This window comes from Bison bison, unplaced genomic scaffold (assembly GCF_000754665.1).
Source record: "Bison bison bison isolate TAMUID 2011002044 unplaced genomic scaffold, Bison_UMD1.0 scf7180017863823, whole genome shotgun sequence".
Classification (NCBI taxonomy): Eukaryota; Metazoa; Chordata; class Mammalia; order Artiodactyla; family Bovidae; genus Bison; species Bison bison.
This window is the reverse complement of record NW_011494395.1, coordinates 467,142-476,190: the sequence shown is the minus strand read 5'-3', so window position 1 is coordinate 476,190 and position 9,049 is coordinate 467,142.

Genomic DNA, 9,049 nt, shown 5'->3' with positions numbered 1-9,049 from the left:
GACGTGTTCTTATTTTTCCCCCGCTGGTTGACCTGGATCAGCAGTTCTTGACTCATTCCTGCCAGAACCCTGAGACTAGTTCAGCAGGCACCTTCGCAGACGTCGACCCTTTGAGTTTTTCGTTTTCTTTTCTGACACTGTAAATCTAAAACAATTTTGGCCACTTAAATGAAGTCAGAGATCCGATCCGGATCCCCTGGACCAAGTTCTGACTCGGGGCGGTGTCCTCTGCTCAGGCTCCGGACACTTCAGCCGGGACCACAACGGGCTGTCTCCTGCAGAGAATTTGCAAACCTGTATCAAAACCCAGCTATGTGCCTGACATTATCTCGCTTTAAGCTGACAGCGGGTACATTTACCCTGCAGTCCAGAGGAATGAACGGAACATCATTGCAGAGCCAGTGTCCCAAGTCACTCTGCTCTCTCACCACTACCAGACCCACCCTTCCCATTTCTATTCTCGTTTTAAGCTGTTTCCATGCATTCAATACTAAAGTTCCCAGTCATGGAGATGCTTCCTCCTTCCCTCCTCTGAGTCTTTTCCACAGGGAATCCTAAAGCCCTAAGGCCCAGGGTTCTGAATCAGGGAAAAACAATATACATTTTCTTTTAATTAAAAGTTATTTTCACACACATTCCTCCCACCCCCATTGGGCAGTTTGCACAGACACTTCTCCAAAGATAGAGGGATAGCAAATAATCATATCTAAATATATTCCACATCATTAATCATTAGGGAAATGCAAATTTAAAATACAATGAAATATCACTACACATCGTTTGCTCCTTGGAAGGAAAGCTATGACAAGCCTAGCTAGACAGCATATAAAAAGGCAGAACATCACTTTTCCAACAAAAGTCTGTATAGTAAAAGTTATAGTTTTTCTAGTAGTCATGTATGGATATGAGAGTTGTGCCATAAAGAAGGCTGAGCACGGAAGAACTGATGCCTTCGAATTGTGCTCCTGGAGAAGACTCTTGAGAGTCCCTTGGACAGCAAGGAGGTCAACCCAGTCAATCCTAAAGGAAATCAGTCCTGAATATTCATTGGAAGGACTGTTGCTGAAGCTGAAATTCTAATACTTTGGTTGCCTGATTCGAAGAGCTGACTCATTGGAAAAGATGCGGGTGCTGGGAAAGATCGAAGGCAAGAGGAGAAGAAGCCAGCAGAGGATGAGATGGTTGGATAGCATCACGGACTCAATGGACATAAACCTGAGCAAAGGATGGGAAGGACAAGAGTGCCTGGTATGCTGCAGTCCATGGGGTCACAAAGAGTCAGACATGGCTTAGCAGCTCAACAGAACAACAAATCACTGCACATATAAAACAGTGCATATGATACCAGATGTCCAGAATGTGGAGGGACTGGAACACTCATACACTGCTGAGGGGAATGTAAAATGTCACATCCACCTAGGAAAACAGTTAACAATATCTTGGAAAGTTCAACTACAATGATATGATTCAGCCATTCTAATCCCAGGTATTTACAAGAGAAAATTAAATGTGTGTGCATTGAATTGTACATGAATATTCATAGTAGCTTTATTTATAACAGCCCAAAGCTGGAAACAATACAAATGTCACTCAACAGGTGAAGATAAATTATGATTACATCCAGAAAATGGAATGCTACTCAGGAAAAATTATTATTATTACTCTTATGCTGGGTGAAAATTTCAATCAAAAAGTGTTGTATGATTCCATTTATATAAAATTGTAGAAAATGAAAACTATAATGACAGAAAGCAGAGCAGTGATTGCTTGATAAGAGGAAAGAGAATGGCAGGCAATAAGTATTAGAAAGGGAAAATCAGGAAGGGGAAACAATGCCTTTGCCCACCTTAACTGTGGCAGGGCTGTCATTATGACTTTCACTGGCCCTAGACACTTTGATCTTCGTGGAACCTCTCATACAAAATAATGTTTAAGTATTAAAATATTAATGTTGAAATATTTCAGTTCAATCACTCAGTCGTGTCTGACTCTTTGTGAACCCACAGAGTGCAGCACGCCTGGCTCCCCTGCCCATCACCAATTCCCAGAGCTTCCTCAAACTCATCTCCATCGAGTCGGTGATGCCATCCCAACCATCTCATCCTCTGTCATCCCCTTCTTCTCCTACCTTCCATCTTTCCCAGCATCAGGGTCTTTTCCAATGAGTCAGTTCTTCCCATCAGGTGGCCAAAGTATAAGCGCTTCAGCTTCAGCATCAGTCCTTCCAATAATATTCCAGTGATTTCCTTTAGGATTGTCTGATATTTTTAATTTAAATTTTATCTATTAATATAGTTTATTTACACATACCACAGATAATTGACTATAGTATATGATTATATAATATATAATTTATTGATATAAGATATTATACAGCTGCTTTGATATAAGTGGGTAAAGAATCTGCCTGTAATGTAGGACACAGAACATGAAGCTTCCATCCTGGGTGGGGAAGATCCCCTGAAGGACATGGCAATGCACTCCAGTATTCTTGCCTGGAGAATCCTGTGCCCACAGAAACCTGGAGGGCTACAGTCCTTGGGGTCACAAAGAGTCAGACATACCTGAGCGACTGAGCATAGTACATTAATATTAGATAAAAACGTTTGTAAAATTTTATTATGTTCTTTTGAATTTAAATGAATTTTTTAAATTAAAATATTTTGAATTAAAGAGTGGACACATTTTTGCAGGGGTATGCTTACGGTACCTAATGGGCAAGTCAGCCCCCCGTTGTAAAGATGCATTCACAGATCTATACATTTTGGCAACACTTACCAACCTGTACATCTTGAATATGTTCGCTTTGTTGTGTGTCAAGGATGCCCTAATACAGCTATTAATACTTGTTTTTAAATTTCTCAGAAGAAAAAACACATTTATTGAGATCTGTTCTGGATACTCATACAAATACGTATTTTTGTTTCTTATTAAAATTTTTGTATGAAATTAAAGTATGTATTCACAACATTGAATAACTTGGGGGTGGACCTTGGGTACAGTGTTAGTCTCAATTCATTGCCCTTAATTCACATTAAGGTGCAAGACTATTCTCTTGCTTTATTTATGTCAATTTATCACTTTCTTTGATCCTATTCCCCACTTCCACCCCCTCTCTAATGTGTTTGTTATGTATTATGAATCTGTATGTACCCTCGTAGGCTGTGGAGTTGTGCTGTATGTAACTGTTGCCTAATCTTGCCTATGTTTGTCACTTAGCATGTGACTCTGGGGTCTACCCAGGCTGCTGTATGCACTTTTAGTCTTTGTTTCTAGCTGATATAAATAATTCCACAGTGGGTACCCACTCATTTTACTTTTCTTCCCCCATTATAGATACTGGATTGTGACCCACTCCAGTGGATGACAAACAATGCCATCATAGATTCTTCTTTCCTTTTTATTGTATGTGTGTGAGTGTGTGTGTGTGAGTGTGTGTGTGTGTGTGTGTGTGTGTGTGGTTCAGTCGTGTCCCACTCTTCGAAACTCCATAGACTGTAGCCTTCCAGGCTCCTCTATCCGTGGAATTCTGGAATGGGTTTCCATTCTCTTCTCCATGGGAATCTTTCCAACCCAGGGATTGAAACCCGGTCCCCTACATTGCAGGCAGATTCTTTACCACTGAGCCACCAGGGAAGCCCAAATGCTATGTAAATTGCGGGGAGCGAGCTCCGCCCCTGGCAAAGGTCATGAGGAAGGAGGCTTGGCATACGCAAAGGCGGGATCAAGCCTCAGGAGTCTCCCTGGAAATTCTCAAGCAATCTACCCCCAAAACCAAAGTCTGCCTACTTTCTGCTTTGTGCTTTCACCTACACCTCTGACTTTACGGGGGGCTGTCCCCCACTACCTCTCTGAAAAAAGAGTTAGCTTACAGCTCCAGTTAATAATTCCTGGGTGTGACAGTGTTTCAACCTACAAACTCCCTTGGAAGTCCTCTAGCCTGCCTGAATAGGTTTTTCCGGCCACATGTGATTGCTCAGAGCCTCCAAACTGAGAGGCATGAGATGTTCTAAACTGTCTAAATACAGATTCCTTTGAGCAGTTAAAAGATTGATTAGAAATTGTATTGGTGAAGGGATTTTCACTTGTCGGGCCAATGTTTGCTGCTAAGTTTCCATATCCCTTACCTGCTGTGTCCCTGGCAGTGTATTGATTAATATAATTGGTGTAAGTAGTAGCTTTAATGTTTGTAACCTGGGACCCTTGAGTTAATTCTTTTTCTTGTTATAGCCCACCACACCTTTGCTCTGTAGGAATGCAACTTTATCTAATGCTTTTTGGAGGCTGGCGCCTGACTTTAGAATAATCCCCTTTAGAGAAAAAGGCCTCCGGCCCAGAAGATGATGCAAATCACCTAAACTTTTGCATATGATAAGTTTGCAGGAAGAAAGCTTGGCTTACTGCATGACTCTACCCCTTCCCCCATTATCCTCTATGCATAACTTAAGGTATAAAAACTACTTTGGAAAATAAAGTGCGGGCCTTGTTCACCGAAACTTGGTCTCACCATGTCGTTCTTTCTCTTACCTTCTGGCTGAATTATTCAGCCTCTTTTCTCCACTGAATTTCCTCACTGAGCTATCCTCATTCTATTACTCTTTATATCCTTAATTAACGTTTAATTAAGCAATTGTTTCCTGATCCTCGCCGACGCCGTCCCCGCTTCGAATTCCCTGGATCCACTGGGGCTGGACCCCGGCAGTAAATAGCTGTAAATACAATATAAATTCCATGTAAATAGTTGCTGGCTTGTAGGAAATTCAAGTTTTGCTTTTGGGAATTTTCTGGAATTTTTTTTTCCAACTATTTTTGATTCTTGGTTAGTTCACTCCAAGAATGTGGGATGCATGGGTAAGGAGGGCCAACTGTATTGTTATAAAACTGCTTGTATTAGTGAGGATGCAGAGACTGCTTATTCTTTACAGCATTGGTTACAAAATTAGAATTTTCTTAAATGAGAAGGAATTGGTTAGTGGTTACCTCATACCAACGTGGTAAAGAGTTTAAGTTGTGCCTGTGATTTCCAGAGGCATAAGCAAGAAGTGACCAAGTCAAGTTAGTCTCCCTTGTTTTGCAAAATAAGATAAATTAAGCTGCTCAGGAAATTTTCAAAGCCAGTCTTCATTTGTTCTTTAATTTAACAATTTCCCCCCTTCCAGTTTTATTGAGAAATAGTTGACATACAGCACTGTATAAGTTTAAGGTGTACAGCATAATGATTTGACTTATATACATCATGAAATGATTACCATAATTAGTTTAATGAACATCCATTACCTCATATAGATACAAAATAAGATAACATTAAAATTATGTTTTTTCCCTTGTGATGAGAACTGTTAGAATTTACTATCTTAAGTAACTTTAATATGTAACATACAGTAGTATTAATTATACTTATCACATTGTACATTACATCCCTTATTGTTCAGTCGCTCAGTTGTGTCCGACTCTTTGTGACCCAATGGACTGCAGCATGCCCCACCCTGTCCTTCGCCATCTCCTGGAGCTTACTCAAACTCATGTCCATTGAGTCAGTGATGTCATCTAACTATCATGTCCTCTGTCATATCCTTCTCCTCCTGCCTTCAATCCTTCCCAGCATCAGGATCTTTTCTAATGAGTCTGCTCTTCACATCAGGTGGCCAAAGTATTGGAGCTTCAGCTTTAGCATCAGTCCTTCCAATGAATATTCAGGGTTGATTTCCTTTAGGATTGACTGGGTTGATCTCCTTGCAGTCCAAGGGACTCTCAGAGTCTTCTTCAACAGCAAAATTCAAAGACATCAATTCTTCCATGCTCAGCCTTCTTTATGCTCCAACTCTCACATTCATACATGACTACTGGAAAAACCATACTCTTGAATAGACAGCTCTGTTGGCAAAGTAATGTCTCTGCCTTTTAATACACTGTCTAGGTTTGTCATAACTTTTCTTCCAAGGAGCAAGCATCTTTTAATTTCATGGCAGCAGTCACCATCTGCAGTGATTTTGGAGCCCAAGAAAATAAAGTCTCTCACCGTTTCCATTGTTTCCCCATCTATTTGCCATGAAGTGATAGGACCTGATGCCATGATCTTAGTTTTTTGAATGTTGAGTTTTAAGCCAGCTTTTTCATTCTCTTCTTTCTCCTTCATCAAGAAGCTGTTTAGTTCCTCATCGCTTTCTGCCATAAGGCTGGTGTCATCTGTGTATCTGAGGTTATTGATATTTCTCCCAGAAGTCTTGATTCTAGCTTGTGCTTCATCCAGCTCAGCATTTCTTATGATGTACTCTGCATATGAGTTAAATAAGCAGGGTGACAATATACAGCCTTGACATACTCCTTTCCCAATTTGGAACCAGTCTGTTATTCTATGTCCGGTTCTAACTGTTGCTTCTTGACCTGAGTATTGGTTTCTCAGGAGGCAGGTCAGGTGGTCTGGTATTACCATCTCTTTCAGAATTTTCCACAGTTTGCTGTGATCCACACAGTCAAAGGCTTTAGTGTAGTCAATGAAGCAAAAGTAGATGTTTTTCTGGACCTCTCTTGTTCTTTCCATGATTCAAGGGATGTTGGCAATTTGATCTCTGGTTCCTCTGCCTTATCTAAATCCAGCTTTCACATCTGAAAGTTCTCAGTTCATGTACTGTTGAAGACTTGCTTGGAGAATTTTGAGCATTACATTGCTAATATGTGAGATGAGTGCAATTGTGCAGTAGTTTGAACATTCTTTGGCATTGCCCTTCTTTGGGATTGGAAGGAAAACTGATCTTTTCCAGTCCTGTGGCCACTGCTGAGTTTTCCAAATTTGCTGGCATATTGAGTACAGCACTTTCAAAGCATCATCTTTTAGGATTTTAAATAGCTCAGCTGGAATTCCATCCCCTCCACTACCTTTGTTCCTAGTGATGCTTCCTAAGGCCCGCTTGACTGCACTCCAGGACGTCTGGCTCTAGGTGAGTGATCACACCATCGTGGTTATCTGAGTCATGTTGATCTTTTTTGTATAGTTCTTCTGTGTACTCTTGCCACCTCTTTTTAATATCTTCTGCTTCAGTTAGGTCTATACTGTTTCTGTCTTTTATCGTGCCCATCTTTGCATGAAATGTTCCCTTGGTATCTCTAATTTTCTTGAAGAGATCTCTAGTCTTCCCCATTCTATTGTTTTCCTCTATTTCTTTGCATTGATCACTGAGGAAGGCTTTCTTATCTCTTCTTGCTATTCTTTGGAACTCTGCATTCAGATAGGTGTATCTTTCCTTTTCTCCTTTGCCTTTTGCTTCTCTTCTTTTCTCAGCTATTTGTAAGGCCTCCTCAGACAACCATTTTGCCTTTTTGCATTTCTTTTTCTTGGGGATGGTTTTGATTACCACTTCCTGTACAATGTCACGAACCTCCATCCATAGTTCTTCAGGCACTCTGTCTATCAGATCTAATCCCTTGAATCTATCTGTCACTTCCACTGTATAATTTTAAGGGATTTGATTTAGGTCATACCTGAATGGCCTAGTGGTTTTCCCTACTTTCTTCAATTTAAGTCTGAATTTTGCAATAAGGAGTTCATGATCTGAGCCATAGTCATTTCCCAGTCTTGTTTTTGCTGACTGTATAGAGTTTCTCAATCTTCAACTGCAAAGAATATAATCAATCTGATTTCAGTATTGACCATCTGGTGATGTCCATGTGTAGTAATTATATTTATCATATTGCACATTATGTCCCTAGTACTTATTTAACTTATAACTGGAAGTTTGTGCCCTTTGACCATCTTCATCCAATTCTGCCTCTCCCTAGACTGCAAATCTAGTATTTTGCTTTCTCTTTAAGTTACTTTTTGAAAAATGTTATTTATAGTTTTTTTTTTTTATGCCAGGAGGTATGGCACGTGGGATCTTAGTTTCCCAATCAGGGATGGAACCTGTGGGCCCTGTACTGGAAGGGCGGAGTCTTAACCATTGACCAACCAGGGAAGTCCCTGATCTTTTTTTCTATTAGTTTGCTTGTTTTTGAGGTATATTTGATATACAATACTATGTTAGTTCCTGATGCACAACATATTCAGTATTTCTATACACTTCAAAGTGATTACCATCTGTCACTATACTAAGATACTACATTGTCATTTACTATATTCTGCACACTGAGCAAGCACAAGCACCATACTGTATATTTACACTCCTAATTCATTTACTTTGTAATTGGAAGTTTGTACCACTTAACCTCCCTCACCTATTCCTCTCCTCTAGGCCATCACCCCTTTGGTCTCAGTTATCAACTTTCTTAGGGTATGAATTTATTTTTATTACTTTTATACATTACCATCACCGACTCGATGCACATGAGTTTGGGTGAACTCCGAGAGTTGGTGATGGACAGGGAGGCCTGGCGTGCTGCGATTCATGGGGTCACAAAGAGTCGGACACGACTGAGCGACTGAACTGAACTGATACATTACCTAGTCAATAATTATCAAATGTTTTTAAAATTTAAAAATCCCATTAAGACTAAATAGAAAGAAGTGTATGCGACCTAACTTTAAGTGAAAATGTCAGTGGCTATTTTGTGGAATGGGTAGCCGAATTCAAGCATGCTAAAAAGAAAAAGACACACAATATCATGAGAAGAGAGTAGTCTAGTTATGTAAAGGCGAAGTTATAAACTTTTATTACACAGACAAAGAAGATATGGACACATTAACAAAATTACAAAAACGAGAATTTCTCCAAAAATTAATTGGTAGCGTGATTTCGCCTTCGTACTCCTGGGGGCGTCCAAGCTCCACCTAACCCCTCCTTCCTCGTTTTTTCCCGAAGGCTCCGAGGACCAGCAGCTGGGCAGCGCGCGAGCCAACCAAGACGCCCCGGGATGCCGGGACAGACCCGAAACCTGGGCCCCTGGGCCAGGCGCGCCGAGGAGGAGGAGGGCCGACTCGGAGGCAGGGACCGTGCACAAAAGCCACTTTCGTCGCTTTAACTGTTCAACCCTAGAACCCTAACCCAGGACCAGAAGCCTGAGACTTGGGCAAAAAGCGGCCTAGGTTTCCCGGAAGCCTGAGAGGTCCGGTAGC